This window comes from Bombina bombina, chromosome 1 (genome assembly GCF_027579735.1).
Source record: "Bombina bombina isolate aBomBom1 chromosome 1, aBomBom1.pri, whole genome shotgun sequence".
NCBI classification, from domain to species: domain Eukaryota; kingdom Metazoa; phylum Chordata; class Amphibia; order Anura; family Bombinatoridae; genus Bombina; species Bombina bombina.
This window is the reverse complement of record NC_069499.1, coordinates 1346931601-1346951903: the sequence shown is the minus strand read 5'-3', so window position 1 is coordinate 1346951903 and position 20303 is coordinate 1346931601.

Below are 20303 nucleotides of genomic sequence, written 5' to 3'. Positions count from 1 at the left end.
GTATTTCACACACATCAGCTTTTACTTCCATCTTATATGTAAATGACTTGGGGTGCTGAAATCTAACTATGTATTTAACATAGCAAGTTTAAAACATAGTGGAGCACAAAAATAGCATAATTGTGCACTAATGTTGCTTGAGCACAATCAATAATGTTTCTATTTTTGCTATAACATCGCTAGACTGAGGCTTTTTTTGCGCACATCGGGTTACACTCGTATTATGAGTTGAAAGTAAAAAGTTTGTGCGTGAGCGAAAACCCGATGGCTGCATATAAATATTGCAACCGGGTTAACTTCTTCTACCATAGACTTCAATGGAGCGCAAAAAAGGCAAAAAAAAACTAACACGCATAGTCGTGTGCTAACCCGTGACCACGTATATTCAAGAGCGCTAAACCTAACATGAAATATTAATATTTCACATTCCAATGTTCTTCACATAGCAGAATATGTTCTTAAATACATACAGTATATATATATATACCTATACTTGCATATCTATCCCTGTAGATATATTAGTATAGCTATGTATTTTACATGAACAGTATCATATATATATCTATAGAAATATATATTTATTAATAACAAGTACATTATTTTCTATGTGCAGAACATGGGAATGGAAAAATATGCATTTTGCACATTTTGTTTCGCTCTACTGAAATATTAAATATACAATATTAAAAAACATAATTTTTTTTATTTAAGAATATTGGAATATTTTACAGTATGTTTAATAATTGTTTTAATTTCTTTTGTTGATATTTTATATTTAATATTTCAATTACTAAGTTTTCATGTGCGCTAACCTGACTGCGTTAAAGTTTAAATTGCGAACCCTCATGCGCAAAATGCATATTTTACATTTCTATGGTCTTCACATAAACCTAGATTAAAAGTTGTGCGCTAAACCCGGTGTGTAAATTACACTAAAAATTTAGCGGTACTGCACTTTTCATTGCGCTGCCATTACATGTTAGAAAAAAACCTTCTTTTGTTGTGCGGTATGGTGCAATAAGCTCCATACCACACAAAAGCCAATCCTGACTTGACGTGCTCGTGCACAAATCCCCCATAGACATCAACAGAGAAAAAGTGTTAGAAAAAACTAACACCTGCAATTGCGGAATGGCGATTGCTATAACGCAATCCTCATTGATGTCTATAGAGACAAGAAAGTTTAGGGTCTAATAGGTTTATTTAGGTAGTCGTGATGTGGGGGTTTGCCAGTTTAGGGGGTAATCGGTTTATTTAGTGTTGGCGGTGTGGGTGGGCGGTGGATTAGGGGTCAATGTTTTGTTTTTTTAGTGTTAGCGGCGTGGGTCGGTGGGCGGCGGATTAAGGGTTAATAGGTTTATTATAGTATTTGCGATGGGGGATGGCGGTTTAGGGCTTAATAGGTAGTTTATGGGTGTTAGTGTACTTTGTAACATTTTTGTTATGAGCTTTGTGAAACATTTTTGTTTTGCAAAATCCATAACTACTGGCCTTTGATTGCGGAATGGATCGTGGCGGTGTAAGCTATAACGCTAGAAGAATAGCCTGACCGCACAACCTGTAATTCAGGTGGGCTGAATTTCCACACTCAAAAGCCATTTTTTGAGTGTGGAATGGATCGTTGTGGTATAGGCTAAAACGCTAGAGGTATAGCCGTACCGCCGCAAATTGTAAAACAGGTTAGCTGAATATTCCACTCACAAAGGCCAATTTTTAAGCGGTATAGCCGCACTGCATAACTTGTAATCTAGGTCATAGAAAATAATGTACTTTTTATTATTACATATATATATATATATATATATATATATATATATATATAGTATATATGATACTGTTAATGTAAAATGCATTTATATACCTACTAGGCGATAAGCCTGCCCAGAGGGCAGTCTATGTTTCAAAAATACAACCCCCAAGCTAAAATTACAAAAAATAAAAAAGTAAAATTACAGGAAAAAAATAAACAAAACTATCCAAAATAAAATTTTTAAACCTAAACTAATACCCCTATAAAAATAAAAAATCCCCCACAGAATAATAACACTCCCTAATCTAATACTAAACTACCAATAGCCCTTAAGAATGCCTTTTGTAGGTCATTGCCCTAAGTTAAACAGCTCTTTTACTTACAAAAATTACCAATTAGCCCCAACAGTAAAACCCCCCTACCCAACAAACCCCCCCCAAAATAAAAAAAACTAACACTAATAAAACATAAACTACCTATTGCTCCTAAAGGGGCATTTGTATGGGCATTCAGCTCTTTTACTGCCCTTAAAAGGGCAATCAGCTCTTGCACAGCCCATTAAATCCCTAATCTTAAAAATTTAAACTAAAAACTAAAAATAAAAAAAAATCTTAAAACTAAGCTCCAAATAGGTACTCACCGCTCCTGAAGTCCAGCTGAGAAGGTCTTCTTCCAGGCGGCTCTGTCATCATCCATCTTCATCCTGTGCGAAGGCGGCGCGGAGTGGAGGTGCGGAGCGGTCTTCCCCGATGCGCGGATCCGGAGCGGGGTATCTTGCATTCAATCTTCAGTGTGCAACAGACGATTGCACAAAGAGGAGCCTCCACGCCACTGAGGATTGCCCGCTGAGGATCGCCCGCTGAGGACCACCACTGAGGATCCCTGCATCCGGGAAGCCAGCTCCACACCTCCGCTCCGAGCCTCCTTTGCTCTGGATGAAGATAGAAGATGATGGAGCTGCCTGGAAGAAGACTTTTTCCGCCGGACTTAAGGAACAGTGAGTACCTGTTTGGGGCTTAGTTTTAGGCTTTTTATCTTAATTTTTGGGGTGTTTGGAGGTTTAGGGGTTAATAGGTTAATTAGGTTTCTTGCGATGTGGGGAGTTGGTGGTTTAAGAGTTAATAGGTTAAATAGGTTTATTGCGATGTGGGGGTTTTGCGGGTTTAGGGATTAATAGATTAATTATCGTTATTGCGATGTGTGGGTTGGCGGTTTAGGGGTTAATATTTTAATTATGTTATTTGCGGATTAGGGGTTAATTACTTTATTGTTTTGCGATGTGGGGGTTGGCGGTTTAGGTGTTTGTTAATACTTCGGGGCCGAATTATCAAGCTCCGGATGTCCCTGTTTCCACTCGAGCCTTCAGGGCAATGGATAGTTTAGGTTTTTTAGTGTTAGGTTTATTTATTTTGGGGGGTCTGTTGGGTTTGTGGGTTTTACTGTTATGGGGGACTTTTTTGTAACTGCAAAAGAGCTGTTCAACTTAGGGCAATGCCATACAAAAAGCCATTTTAAGGGCTATTGGTAGTTTAGCATTAGATTAGGGGGTGTTTTTATTTTGGGGGGGCTTTTTTATTTTCATAGGGATTAGGTTGAATTTTTTTATTTTGGATAATGTGTTTATTTTTTTCTGTAGTTCTGTTTTTTATTTTTTGTATTTACAACACATAGACTGCCTTCTGGGCAGGCTTACCAACTAGTAAATACATAAATACATATGTATACACATGTAAACTGTACATTTAAATATATTTTTGATGTCTTTTGTGCAACTTTTTTGTCTTGCGTAACAGTTAACCAGAGCTCTGAAGTTCTGCTAAACCGACACGTTAAATTCAATTGCATTCAAGCAAACGCGTTCACTTTCAACTCGTAACATCGCTCTATTTCCAACTTGTGCAAAGAGCCACAAAGTACCCCTTATTGATCACGTGCAACAGTTAGTGTGCCACTCATAATCTAGCCCCTAATGTGGGAATGTGATTGACAGAAGGAATACAGGGCCAGGAGTCTTATCTGATAAGGCTATGTTTTTTGACAGAGGAGTTGCAGGGCCAGGCATCTAATTTTGTATGGGTATGTGACTGACAGAGAGGATGCAGGACCAGCAAGTCTGCCCAAAGTTTCCTTATCTAGTTCGTAGAGTAGTTTATTCCATGGCCCCTATTTATCAAAGGTCTTGCGGACCTGATCCAACAGTGCGGATCAGGTCAACAAGACCTAGCTAAATGCGAAGAGCAATACGCTCTCCGCATTTAACATTGCACCAGCAGCTCACAAGAGCTGCTGGTGCAACGCCGCCCCCTGCAGACTCGCGGCCAATGGGCCACCAGCACCAGGAGGGGGTGTCAATCAACCCGATCGTACTCGATCGGGTTGAATTGTTGTGATTCCTGTCATCCTGCTCAGAGCAAGCGGACAGGGTTATGGAGCAGCGGTCTTTGTGACCGCTGCTTCATAACTGCTGTTTCTGGCGAGCCTGCAGGCTCGCCAGAAACACGGGGTATCAAGCTCCATTCGGAGCTTGATAGATAGGCCCCCATGAATCAATCACCATTTCTGTAAAGAAGTGCTTCCGCAAATTACTCCTAAACCTACTACCCTACAGCTTGAGATTATTCTTGAATTTTTCATTTTATAAAAAATTCTCACAGCCTCAATTTACTAAGCTTTTCCTGGTAAATTGGATTTTTTAGACCATGTACCATTTTAGTAGATTCCAGTTTGTTTATATCCTTCTGGAGATATGGGGCCGATTTTATAAAGAGCCGAATGACCCCTGAGGCCCCTGTTTCCTTCGAGCCTTCAGGCTTGCCGGAAACAGCAGTTATGAAGCAGCGGTATTAAGATCGCTGCTCCTTAACTGGTCCGCCTGGTCTGAGGCTGCGGACATCAATCTGCCTGATCTCATACGATCGGGCTGATTGACACCACCTGCTAGCATCCGATTGGCCGCGAATCTGCAGGGGGCGGCATTGCACAAGCAGTTCACAAGAACTGCTTGTGCAATGATAAATGCCAACAGAGTTTGCTGTCGGCATTCATCGATGTCTGTCGGACATGATCCGCGGAGCAGATCATGTCGGACAGACCGATGATAAATCGGCCCGTGGCCACTCCACACAATGCTCAAAATGAGGCCTGACTAGTTATCTGCAAAGTGCCATAAGAACCTTACTATTTCTGCTGCAAATACCAATACAACCAAACATTCTACTCACCTTATACGCTGCAATACTACAATGTTTACTACATTTTATATAATTCCCAAGTCCCATTCCTCTTTTGCAACAGTCAGCAAAGTGTCTATAATAAAGATTTGGATTTTCATTTCCTAAATTTTGCACTTTGCAATGTTAAACTTTAGATCCCAGTTATTTGTTCAGCCCTCCATTTTCTATATCACTTCTCATTTGGTCTACCCCTACTGGAATATCAACTCTATTACAAATGTTTTATCATAGAAACATAGAATTTGACGGTAGTAAAGAACCAAAAAGGCCCATCATATCTTCCCTCATTATGTTACTTTTTTCTAAGGATAGCCTTATGCATGTCCCAGGCATTTTTTAAATCCATTACAGGCTTTGTGTCTACCACCTCAATTGGAGGTTTATTCCATGAATCCACCACACTTTCTGTAAAAAAATTCTTCCTCACATTTCTCCTGAATCTGCAACCCTGTAACTTTAAATTGTGACCCCTTTTCCCCTGCAAATAGACATACTTCCCCCTGTGCCCTTTGTTGAAATCACTGATAAATAAAACCCATATAGTAACTGCCCCCCTCTGATGAATGCACTCCAGACTCTCTGTTGTCTGTCCTTAAGACAGCATTTTACTCAGACATTTTTTAGTCTAGACCATGCAGATACAGTCTATGAACTAGTTTGTTGTGTTGGACAGTGTCAAATGTGGAGCCACTATATCACGCCAACATTGCCAAAAATATTAAGCTGTAAACATTTTCTGACCTCTAATAGTCTGGCAAGTGGAATGGTCCACTGTGCCATCTGTTTTAAGGATGTACTGCAAATGTTCCTGAATGTTGATAGAGTGTTTTTTTTTATGAGGAGATCAAAAAAGTCAGTCATAATTTTTCCAGTGGGTTTTTAACTGAAAGGGATTAAACGCACAGTACAAGTAGCACTTTGGACCCAAGAACACTGCTGTCCCGAGCAGAAACTGACAATGATCAACAGCATTAGTCACACAACTCAGAAGCATGTGGCCACTTCAGTATGTTTTGCACATGTGCAAGATAACAGACATTCCAACTAGTCTTAAAATAGATGTCCAGAATGTCATTTCAAGGCCTTATCAAGCTCCTTAAGGTTTCAAATTTGAAAAGTTATGAAAAGGTGTTGAGAATGCTCAGGAAAATGAATTGTAATTACCAAGAACTTTTTTGCCCCATAGTAAAAAATAGGAGCTTTTAGTGAGGATCTGAAAACATGATCACGGGTTTGGGAAAGAGCCAAAAATGCGCTACTGTAATTATTTTGAATCAAAAAGTGGCCTATTCGGCCTCAGCTGATAGAATGTGATTGTTTAGACATAGCAGTTGCAGACCTGCTTAAAATAAAGATTAAGGAAGAATTCCCCTTGCATTTAATACTCTGCATTAAGTATATAAAATAATTTGGGACACATTAAGGGAACCGTAAACCCCTTGCAATCACAACAAACTTGTGTTGTCTTGCTATAGAATAACATATCAGCCTCATATCAACATCTTGTTTGCATCAACTGTTTTCAATAGCCAAACTTCATCCACCACTTGCCTTATTCAGAGAAGCTAATCCAGGCTTCAGTCTGCAGCTAACAAGGCTAGCCTCAGCCATTGGGCTAATATCAAGTGAATTGTTTTGCACTTCTTATCTGTTAGAGCCCATTGGAGAACGATATGTAGCAGGGTTAACCTTGAAAAGTATGCAGGATGCTTTTTCAGTTCTGAGAATTAGATCATCTAAATTTTTCAGAGCTAAATTGCATGAGAAGGGGACTAAATAAATAATGAACGTATATTGGCAATTTAATATTTCTTATCTATCCATAACTAAGCATTTTATTATATTAAAGCAAATCTAAAGGTGTTTACAGTCGTTTTAAGTGCTATAATGTATCTGCATCAGAACAGCCAGTTGCATGAGGTAATGCACAAGCATTATTTTTAAAGTGTCCATAGAATTCAAAGGGATACGGTCAGTCACTTACACATTAAAACACAGAAATGCACACACACATACAATATCAAACAAACATTCCTGCAACAAAACCCAGACTTGATCATAGACACACATATTTACTCTAGCATGCATACAGGCAGAGATTCATGCATACAAGCAGGGATTCATGCATGCAAGCAGGGATTCATGCATGCAAGCAGAGATTCATGCATACAAGCAGGGATTCATGCATACAAGCAGGGATTCATGCATACAAGCAGAGATTCATGCATACAAGCAGGGATTCATGCATACAAGCAGGGATTCATGAATACTTACAGAGATTCATGCATACAAGCAGGGATTTCTTCATACAAGCAGGGATTCATGCATACAAGCAGGGATTCATGCATACAAGCAGAGATGCATGCATTCAAGCAGGGATTCCTGCATACAAGCAGTGATTCATGCATACAAGCAGAGATTCCTGCATACAAGCAGTGATTCATGCATACAGGCAGGGATTCATGCATATAAGCAGGGATTCATACATACAAGCAGAGATTCATGCATACAAGCAGCTTTCATGCATACAAGCAGTGATTCATGCATACAAGCAGAGATTCATGCATACAAGCAGGGATTCATGCATACAAGCAGCTTTCATGCATACAAGCAGTGATTTATGCATACAAGCAGCTTTCAAGCATACAAGCAGTGATTCATGCATACACGCAGGGATTCATGCATACAAGCAGAGATTCATGCATACAAGCAGGGATTCATGCATACAAGCAGGGATTCATGCATACAAGCAGAGATTCATGCCTACAAGCAGGGATTCATGCATACAAGCAGCTTTCATGCATACAAGCAGTGATTCATGCATACAAGCATAGATTCATGCATACAAGCAGGGATTCATGCATACAAGCAGAGATGTATGCATACAAGCAGGGATTCATGCATACAAGCAGAGATTCATGCATACAAGCAGGGATTCATGCATTCAAGCAGGGATTCATGCATGCAAGCAGAGATATTCATGCATACAAGCAGGGATTCATGCATGCAAGCAGAGATTCATGCATACAAGCAGGGATTCATGCATACAAGCAGGGATTCATGCATACAAGCAGGGATTTGTTCATACAAGCAGAGATTCATGCATACAAGCAGGGATTCATGCATACAAGCAGATATTCATGCATACAAGCAGGTATTCATGCATACAAGCAGGGATTCATGCATACAAGCAGAGATTCATGCATACAAGCAGGGATTCATGCATACAAGCAGAGATTCATTCATACAAGCAGGGGTTCATGCATACAAGCAGATATTAATGCATACAAGCAGGGATTCATGCATACAAGCAGGGATTCATGCATACAAGCAGGGATTCATTCATACAAGCAGAGATTCATGCATACAAGCAGGTATTCATGCATGCAAGCAGGGATTCATGCATACAAGCAGGGATTCATGCATACAAGCAGGGATTCATGCATACAAGCAGAGATTCATGCATACAAGCAGGGATTCATGCATACAAGCAGGGATTCATGCATACAAGCAGGGATTCATGCATACAAGCAGAGATTCATGCATACAAGCAGGGATTCATGCATACAAGCAGGGATTCATGCATACAAGCAGAGATTCATGCATACAAGCAGGGATTCATGCATACAAGCAGCTTTCATGCATACAAGCAGTGATTCATGCATACAAGCATAGATTCATGCATACAAGCAGGGATTCATGCATACAAGCAGAAATGTATGCATACAAGCAGGGATTCATGCATACAAGCAGAGATTCATGCATACAAGCAGGGATTCATGCATTCAAGCAGGGATTCATGCATGCAAGCAGAGATATTCATGCATACAAGCAGGGATTCATGCATGCAAGCAGAGATTCATGCATACAAGCAGGGATTCATGCATACAAGCAGGGATTCATGCATACAAGCAGGGATTTGTTCATACAAGCAGAGATTCATGCATACAAGCAGGGATTCATGCATACAAGCAGATATTCATGCATACAAGCAGGTATTCATGCATACAAGCAGGGATTCATGCATACAAGCAGAGATTCATGCATACAAGCAGGGATTCATGCATACAAGCAGAGATTCATTCATACAAGCAGGGGTTCATGCATACAAGCAGATATTAATGCATACAAGCAGGGATTCATGCATACAAGCAGGGATTCATGCATACAAGCAGGGATTCATTCATACAAGCAGAGATTCATGCATACAAGCAGGTATTCATGCATGCAAGCAGAGATTCATGCATACAAGCAGGGATTCATGCATACAAGCAGGGATTCATGCATACAAGCAGAGATTCATGCATACAAGCAGGGATTCATGCATACAAGCAGGGATTCATGCATACAAGCAGAGATTCATGCATACAAGCAGGGATTCATGCATACAAGCAGCTTTCATGCATACAAGCAGAGATTCATGCATACAAGCAGATATTCATGCATACAAGCAGGGATTCATGCATACAAGCAGAGATTCATGCATACAAGCAGATATTCATGCATACAAGCAGGGATTCATGCATACAAGCAGGGATTCATGCATACAAGCAGGGATTCATGCATACAAGCAGAGATTCATGCATACAAGCAGGGATTCATGCATACAAGCAGATATTCATGCATACAAGCAGGGATTCATGCATACAAGCAGAGATTCATGCATACAAGCAGAGATTCATGCATACAAGCAGAGATTCATGCATACAAGCAGGGATTCATGCATACAAGCAGGGATTCATGCATACAAGCAGGGATTCATGCATACAAGCAGGGATTCATGCATACAAGCAGGGATTCATGCATACAAGCAGAGATTCATGCATACAAGCAGAGATTCATGCATACAAGCAGGGATTCATGCATACAAGCAGGGATTCATGCATACAAGCAGGGATTCATGCATACAAGCAGGGATTCATGCATACAAGCAGGGATTCATGCATACAAGCAGAGATTCATGCATAAAAGCAGAGATTCATGAATACAAGCAGGGATTCATGCATACAAGCAGGGATTCATGCATACAAGCAGGGATTCATGCATACAAGCAGGGATTCATGCATACAAGCAGAGATTCATGCATACAAGCAGAGATTCATGCATACAAGCAGAGATTCATGCATACAAGCAGGGATTCATGCATACAAGCAGGGATTCATGCATACAAGCAGGTATTCATGCAGGCAAATATGTAGAGATTGTAGAAGCACACATACAGTTCATGCACAATTGCAAATTACAGGTACCATAATGGGACCTGATTTAAAATATTTAGGGTCAGATTACTAGTGGTGTATCAAGGTGATATCTGTTTTTTTGTGTGGCTGTTTGTGTGCATCGGAAGAATCGCTCATTTACAAGTTTACAAGTAAATGTGAACGTGTGAGTGCAATTGTGATTTACTCTAGAATGATTACCACAACCACAGAGCGCTAGTTAACTGACTGTTACGCGATACAAGAAAGTACAAAACATTACAAAGTACAGTTACACTTATAATACACTATCACACTATTTAATAAAATTATTACAAAAATAAATTGCTCCAAAAAAAAATAAAGCTCAAAGATATGAGGTCTCAGGTGTTAGAAAAAAAGGGCAGACAGGCTTTACCATAGACATACATACATTGGGGCCCATTTATCAAGCTCCGAACGGAGCTTGTGGGCCCGTGTTTTTGGCGAGTCTTCAGACTCTCCAGAAACAGCAGTTATAAAGCAGCGGTCTAAAGACCGCTGCTCCATAACCCTGTCCACCTGCTCTGATGAGGCAGACAGGAATCGCCGGAATTCAACCCGATCAAGTATGATCGGGTTGATTGACACCTCCCTGCTGGCGGACAATTGGCCGCGAGCCAGCGGGGGCGGCGTTGCACCAGCAGCTCTTATGAGCTGCTGGTGCAATGTTAAATGTGGAGAGCGTATTGCAAGACCTTTGATAAATATGCCCCATTTACGTATCTATTTATGTATATGTATATATATATATGTGTGTGTGTACATAGGTATTTATATATTTATATGTGTACTTATGTATTTACAGACATATATACACATATGAACACATAAATATATAAATACATACATACATATATAAGTGTATTGGAGACCTTTGTAGTAAGTAGATGAAAACATGAAAATTCATATTTATGCAATATTCATATTTAATACTGTGCATTTACTGTAAATATTTTGCATTCCAATGTTCTTCACATAGTGAAATATGTTCTATATACTTTTACATAGATAGTCCTATTTATATCTGTATATATCTATATATAATTATATATATGTATATATAGGTATAGATATGTATTTTACGAAACAAACATCAGATATATAGAAATATCTATTTATGAATAAATAGAACATATTCTTCTTTGTGAAGAACATTGGAATGTGAAATATTCATATTTTCATGCCGGATTAGTGCACTTAAGAAAGTGCAATTGGGTCTGCCCATGAGTAGGGTGTTATTTCCCCCCCCCCTACTTTTCGTGCTACATTGAAGTCTCTGGGGGATATTCTAACCTTGGCTTTTTGCGCAATTCTGGTTAGTGCGCGAGCAAAAACGTTTTACTCTCAACTTGTAATATGAGTGCTTCCTGACACGCACAAAAAAAACGTACTTCTAGCGGAAGTAACGCACGAGCAACAAATTGCGCTCCACTAGTAATCTAGCCATTAATAGGCTTCAAAAATCCATCTTGGTATCCAAAAATGTATATAAAAAATACATAGTATATGAGAGGAGGAGAAAAACAAGATCCATAAATAAATATAGTGAAAGGAAATTTCAGGAACACACAGGAGAATCTAGACTTCATCCTCATGAAGTGAATCAACATTTCAAGAGCCACAACAATGGCTGCCTGTAAAAAATGTCACATTCTAGCTACTGTCAGTATTCTCTGCGCCATCTTCAAAAGTGGTCATTACAATTATCTAAAAAAACAAATGATCTCTCATCACACATCTGGTAGGCACATTTGGTCATTGAACAAAGCAGACATCAGCCAAGCTGAAAGAAATGAAGGCAGATCACTTTCCAAGCAAACAATGTGTCACTCAACATGAGGTAAAATCACAGCTTTAGGAAGCTCTGCAGAGCTAGCACCAACCCTCTCTTATTATTATTTATCTACTAATTAATGTTTTTCTGAGACTGCTTTGTGCCCACAATTTATCTTTCAAATAGAGTTTACAATGAAATAAAATCCACTTTATGGGGCCGAATTATCAAGCGCTGAATGGAGCTTGATGCCCCAGTTTCCGCAGAAGTTATGAAGCAGCGGACAGAAATCAACACAATTGAATACGATTGGGTTGATTGACACCCCCTGCTAGCGGCCGCAAATCTGCAGGGGGCTGCATTGCACAAGCAGTTAACAAGTGCAAAACAATTCACTTGATATATGCTGTCTGCATTTATCAATGTGCGACGGACATGATACGCTACATCGTATCATGTTCGCTCGCACTATGATAAATTGGCCCCTATGTCTGTTTTTAAGTGTAACCATTTCTCTTAATATATTTTCCTTCCATCAACACATACTGAGGTAGGCTGAGGAACATGCATGTGTCATGAGCACTATATGGCATACACATGCGCACGCAGACACACACACGTCTATCAATGTATCTATCAATGTATTTAATAATGCATCTATCTACTAGGGATGGGCGAATGTTTCGCAACATTCGAAAAACGGCACGAATTTTAACACATTCGTTCGTTCGAATCGAAATTCGAATGTTTACATAACATTCTAACATTCGATTTTCGAATATTCGGTTTCGAATTTTACGATTACATTCGAAAATATTCGAATTCGAAAAATTCGAATTTAGATTGTAATAGTATTTCTAATGCTTTTTCTTTAAATGTAATATTCGAATTATGCAATATTCGAATTCGAAAAATTCGAATTTAGATTGTAATAGTATTTCTAATGCTTTTTCTTTAAACGTAATATTCGAATTATGCAATATTCGAATTCGAAAAATTCGAATTTAGATTGTAATAGTATTTCTAATGCTTTTTCTTTAAATGTAATATTCGAATTATGCAATATTCGAATTCGAAAAATTGGAATTTAGATTGTAATAGTATTTCTAATGCTTTTTCTTTAAATGTATATTCGAATTATGCAATACGTGTATTCGAATTCGAAAAATTCGAATTTAGATTGTAATAGTATTTCTAATGCTTTTTCTTTAAATGTAATATTCGAATTATGCAATACGTGTATTCGAATTTGAAAAATTCGAATTTAGATTGTAATAGTATTTCTAATGCTTTTTCTTTAAATGTAATATTCGAATTATGCAATATTCGAATTCGAAAAATTCGAATTTAGATTGTAATAGTATTTCTAATGCTTTTTCTTTAAATGTAATATTCGAATTATGCAATACGTGTATTCGAATTCGAAAAATTCGAATTTAGATTGTAATAGTATTTCTAATGCTTTTAAATGTAATATTCGAATTATGCAATATTCGAATTTGAAAAATTCGAATTTATATTCGAATTTGAAAAATTCGAATTTATATTCGAATTCGAAAAATTCGAATTTATATTCGAATTCGAAAAATTCGAATTTCGAATGTAGACATTCGATATAATTATAAACATTCGAATTCGAAAGTGACATTCGAAAACTGTAAATAACATTCGATTTTCGAATTTTTAAGAATATTCGTTCTTATCGACATTCGAATTTAGAATTCGAATTTCGGTAATAACATTCGTTCTACCTTCGAAATTCGAAAATTTGCACATTCGCCCATCCCTACTATCTACCTATCTATCTATATATATCTTTTTATGTACTATATACCTACACTGGCAGATATATAGTAAGGTATGACCCCTGACTTCAGCATTTAGAGTAAAATTCAAGGTGTAGTCAGATGTGGCTTTAAATGCAAAAATCTAATCTTACAGTAAATGTTTTTTTTTTTAAAAAACCACAATATTCTTTGGAAAACAAAAGAACTTCTGACTGAACTTTTGTCCCAGCACAAATGGTTTAATACTCTGTTTATCCCCAGGGCCGGATTTACATCTCAGGTGCCTGTAGGCACAAAAACCTGAAGCGCCCCCCCCACCCCCCCACCCCCCCTAGAAAAAAGTGGAAAAAATGAGGACTTTTTTTTATTATTATTTAGGACAACTAAAAATAAATATTAGATGTAAAATTACATTTTCCCTTTTATGGAGATACACAAATACACACACCAATTGCAATATTTGTTGTAATGGAAGCTACACCAAAAATCAATATTCACTTGACTCAAATGGCCATACATTTTCTATTATGTATAACAAAAACAAATCATGTTAAACTTTTAATGCAAAATATTCTAAAGAAAACCCTATTTAAAGGGACATCAAATGTGACAGTTTGCTGGGCATTTTATTATTGCACTAGTGCTTGCAGAGAAGTGTGTTAGCCTCTTGCAAAAGAGTTAAACACATAGTCAATGTCAGTTCTGAGACAGCAATACACATCTGTGCAGACCCAGATGGGCTCATAGGACATGTTTATTGACAAGCCATTAGTGTATTGCTTTTCTGGAGATGACTTTGACTATGTGCTTAACATTTTGTTGGAGTCAAACACAGTTTTGTGTAAACAATAGCAATATTAAAACTAGCAGCATGCAAGCTCATCACCATCAACAACCTGTGCAGCCAGTGGAAGAAAATATAAAATGTAGGGAAAAAAATCTTGTAAACTCTGATATTTTTGGTACAAACACACACAGATGTTACATTTATTTTGTTCTGAAATATAAATATCATATGATGTTGCTCTCAAAGGAAAACATGGAATGTTGTAGATTATATGTAATCCAGGGGTCAACAAATGTGTTTAAAATTAGAATTTAGAAATTCAATGGGAGGGGTTTAGTTTTAATCTTTGCCCCTCTCTCCTTCATGGCTCCCTCAACTGCTGTAACATATTCCCAATGAAACACTCGACTTTGTAGGCACCTGGCAGCACAATTCTTACTAAAATAAATGCCCTCATAAAAAAAAAAAAAAAAAAAAAAAAAATTTTTTTTTTTTTTTTTTTTTTTTTTTTATTATTGACAGGCAGGCGCCCCTCACTGCAAGGCGCCTGTAGGCACATGCCTACTGTGCCTAATGGGAAATCCGGCCCTGTTTATCCCACATTTAACATTCTTTTGAGAAAATCTTCTACTTATCTATGGGAAAATGAAATAAAAGAAATGCCTGTGTGAGCATTCACGTCTAAATACCCACATCTCAGATCATTCAATTTTCCACAGTCTCTAGAAGCAGGAGCTTGTGAAATCTGCCTGTTTTTACAACAACATATAAATCCATAGGGCAAGATCAGAATATTTCATTATGCACAAAGAAAAGAAAAAAGTTTGAAGTCAGAACATTTTAGGGCTAGATTACAAGTGGAGCGCTAATTTATTGTGCACCTGCAAACTGGCCAATTTGCCCGTTTACGGACACACAATAAATGACCAGCCATTACAAATGATCTCTGGTTAATTTTATAAATGATCCCCTATTGGCCCCAAAATACAGTGGTGTGTAGTTTATTAAAAAATAAAAATTATAGCATTTTTATGTTTTAATAAAATAAAGCAGTTATGAGGACTGAAAGTTGGCAGGTGTGGGATGTTAGAAAAAAACTGCACTGAAAAGTGCCTTTACATTGCGTTCTATGGGGACTGTGTGTTCCCAGTAAATATATATGTGTTAATAAGTGTATATACATATATATTTATATTTGCTGCCCATCGCTGCGCGACTTATCCTTATGCTCGTTCTCATGCCGTGTCTCATGGCACGAGAATGAGGCTTTCATTAGTGCCTATGGAAGAGCGCTCTCATGAGTGCAATGCGTCAATGCAATGTGAACGCAAGGTCGCGTTCGCGTTGCACCTCACTTGTAATACCAGCGCACATTTTCACCAGTAGCAAAGGAACATTTACATTTGTTTAACGAACACAAATGTAAACGTTCCCCAAATATTCAGTCTTCGTTTCAGCAGATGAATATTCTGAAAACTAATTTTCCTCCAAAACAATTTTTTTGCTGCTGCACAGGTCTAGTGAAAAGAAAAACAGCACTTTAGAGGGGTGTGCCACTGGACTGCAAAATGATACACATTTTACACAAAAAATATCATGTTCTTTTAACGGTTAGTTCATGGAAATCATAGTGAAAAAGGGGTTACTTCTGTCAACTAGATTGATGCCTGCAAATATGTCTTTATCAATTTCCATTGAAGTTATTTTACCATAATTCTGATTACTCATGAACGGTATATTAACTTAGTCCAAAGGAATTACAACAGAATAGTGAGTTTGCCTCCAGCCTTTACAGGGCAAATGCAATCACACGTAGTTCCAGTTCATTGGAATAATTTGGTGTTCAGCGTTTCTAGGAGCCCTATTATATTGTAACATCAGTTTCCCACAACTGGTCTCCTTTCTGAATTTATTGGCATTTTTCCAATGTTTTTTTACGCTGTTTTAGTCATGTACATTGAATTATCATGAATTGAGCACAGAACTCTTACAGTTGAAACAGAGTGTGGTGGTTTATTCTATAACACACAGTGAGTATTGTTAAAACTGCAATATTTTAAAAATGAGTCCTTTCATATGAGATTTTTACTATTTGTTTAATGTGATTCAGTTTGGACGTGATCTTTTATTATTTCTTTGGGGGAAGGGAGATTGCAAACGTGGGAAAATATATAATGGCACTGATTTTTACATTCTTAGCTGTAGGGCTAAAAAATTAACAAAATAACACATTCTTTATTTGCTTACAGTGTATGTGTTGTATTACAGAATGGGGTGTTCAGGCTGAAATGAGTGTACTGTCTGTGCAAAAGTTTAGAAAAGGAAAGAAAATCCAGTCAGTAGTTTTTGATATTGAAAAAATTCAAAATGAGATTTATGATTCAGCAAATATAGTTTAGCACACAGTTGACACAACACAGAGGTTATTAAATTGTGTGTAACTTTAAAATGAGCAAAACTGTTTGGAAAATCATAAGATATTAATTTACATAAATGTAAAACTTCTAACTCGATCATTAATGAACACCTGTAAATTTATGCACAGTGATATTATAATGCTGGAAACATTTTTACATTTTACAATGCTTCTGTGGTGTAATAATATGTTAAACCTACACTAAAAGTTTCTAATTCAAGACTGATGACCAGGGGCACATCTAGACACTAAAATTTGGGTGGAACAAACACTTACCCAGAGCACCATGAGTCAGGCATAGGGGTAGCCAACTGGACAATCTGAAAGTGTCTGGTCACACCATGTATATTTTTTTTATAAATGAGCAGTCACTGTACCCCTTGGTTGCAAGTAACATTCAATTGAATAATTTTGATTGCTAGTAATACATGTAAACGGTAGTGATTTGACCCCCTTATCTGCCCCGTCATTTCTTTCTGCTCTGCTTTTGTAATTTATTGATGCATAGGAGCGCTTCACATTTAGCTAAAATTAAGGGACTTTAAAAAAATGGAAATTTAAGTGTCTAGTATTTCTGTGAGATTTTTTTTTTTAATTATTATTTTATTTAAGCACAAATAAATTAAAGAAATCTAAAATCAAAAATGTGAACAATTATTTTTTCATATCCAAAATCCTTATTCACTAATAGATACAATCAATGATAAATCGAGACATTTTGCACTAGTTTCAAACAAACCATCCAATATTTATTCATTTTATATATTATAAATTATTCTAATATGTATTCATTTTTATATATCATAAATTAGCCCTCATCACCCTATACCCTATGATTACATTGAACTCTCCAAGCACCCGGGTGGAAAAAAACTTTCTTAATTCTTGGACAACAAAACAAGCAGTGAAAAATATCTGCATCAATATTCCAAACAATATTACAAAAAGCTGTGACTCTATTACTCCATGTAGACATATTAAATGGTGTTATATAAGATAACAAATACAAGTCTATTATGAGATTCTCTCCAACCTTCTGATACAGTAGCTTTATTTATCTACACCTTTTACTTCTTTTAAAGGGACAGTCTACTACACAATTTTTATTGTTTTAAAAAATAGATAATCCCTTTATTACCCATTCCCAAGTTTTGCACAACCAGCACAGTTATATTAATACACTTTTTACCTCTGTGATTACCTTGTATCTAAGCCTCTTCTGACAGCCCCCTGATCACATGACTTTTTATTTATTATCTATTGACTTGCATTTTAGCCAATTAGTGCTGTGTCCTGCACAACCCCATGGGAGTGAGCACACTGTTATCTATATGGCACGCACACATGAATTAGCAGTCTCTTGTAAAAAACTAATAAAAAAGCATGTGATAAGAGGCTGTCTGTAGTGGCTTAGAAACAGGCAGAAATTTAGAAGTTTAAAAGTTAAAATATATTAATATAACAATGTAGGTTGTGCACAGATGGGGATTGGGTAGTAAAGGCGTTATCTATCTTTTTTTAACAATAAAAATTTTGGTGTGTAGAACTAGACTGTCTTTTTAAAGAGACAGTCAACACCAGCATTTTTGTTGTTTAAAAAGAAAGATAATCCCTTTATTACTCATTCCCCAGTTTTGCATAACCAACACTGTGATAGAAATACAATTTTTACCTCTGTGATTACCTTGTATCTAAGCCTCTGCAAATTGCCCCCTTATTTCAGTTCTTTTGACAGACATCCATTTTAGCCAATCAGTGCTCACTCCTGGGTAACTTCACGTGCATGAGCTCAATGTTATCTATATGAAACTCATGAACTAATGCCCTCTAGTGGTCAAAATACATTCAGATTAGAGGAAGTCTTCAAGGTATAAGAAATTAGCATATGAACCTCCTTATTTTAGCTTTCAACTAAGAATACCAAGAGAACAAAGCAAAATTGGTGATAAAAGTAAATTGGAAAGTTGTTTAAAATTACATTTTCTATTTAAATCATGACAATTTTTTTTGGACTTGACTGTCCCTTTAAGCCTCTGAATCGTCAACTGAGCTTGTGGAGAAATCCTATTCTATTTTTGTACTAGGTTTTGTAAATGATATTGCAAATCCTGAGTAGTTAAAACATTGTACCATGGGGGAATTTAATAATTTCCCATTTTATTTTTATTTTTTTATTGTTTTTATTGAGGTTTAACAATAATAGAAAGGTTACATACGTTTGAAACAAGGGGGGGGGGGGGGGAATCTCCAGGTGCCTTCACAAAATATGACGAGATAATACCATAATGAAAAATGAGTAAATATTACACCCATGAGTAGAATAGTAGATACTTAGTTCTGCCTACTAAAGCAACAAGAAGGGCATTTAGCGTAACATGTGAATATAAACTATCACCTAGATTACAAGTTTTGCGCTATACAGGGTGCGAAACTAACGCAACAATAGCGCTGCCATTACAAGTTTTTGAAAAGCTGCCTTGTGCGTGCAATATGGTGGCAATGAGCTCCATACCACACAAAATCCAAGGGCTGAGAATACGTGCTTGTGCATGCTTTCCCTATAGACATCACCTATAGACATCAATGGGGACTAGCCAATAGAATTTCAGTAGCTCTCATCCTATTGGCTGATTTAAACAGCCAATATGATTTCAGTAGCTCTCAACCTATTGACTGATTTGAATTTCAAAAATCAAATCAGCCAATAGGAATGCAAGGGACATCATTTTGAAAAGGCTCCCTTGCATTGAAGATTCAGTGTACGGCGGCGACCGTATAAATAGGACGCTCTGCACTGGATGTCTTGAAGGATGAACCCACTCCACGCTGCCAGGATGAAGATAGAAGACGGTGCCTCAAAGAAGATAGAAGACGCCGCCTGGATGGATGAAGAATTTGCCGCCTGGATGAAGACTTTTTGCCACCTGGATGTCCGGATTTCAAAAACTGTAAGTGGATCGTGGGGGGTTAGTGTTAGTTTTTTTTTTTACTTTTTTGGGGTGTTTTTTTTTAGATTAGGGTTTGGGCTTTCTTAAAAGAGCTAAATGACATTTTCAGGGCAAAGCAAAAGAGCTAAATGTCCTTTTAAGAGCAATGCCCATACAAATGTCCTTTTCAGGGCCATAGGTAGCTTAGGTTTTTGTTAGAGTTAGGGTTTTTATTTTGGGGGGTTGGTTGGGTAGTGGGTTTTACTGTTGGGGGGGGGTCTTTGTATTTTTTTACAGGGAAAAGAGCTGATTTCTTTAGGGAAATGCCCTACAAAAGGCACTACACGATTATATTAATATACTTTTTACCTCTGTGATTACCTTGTATC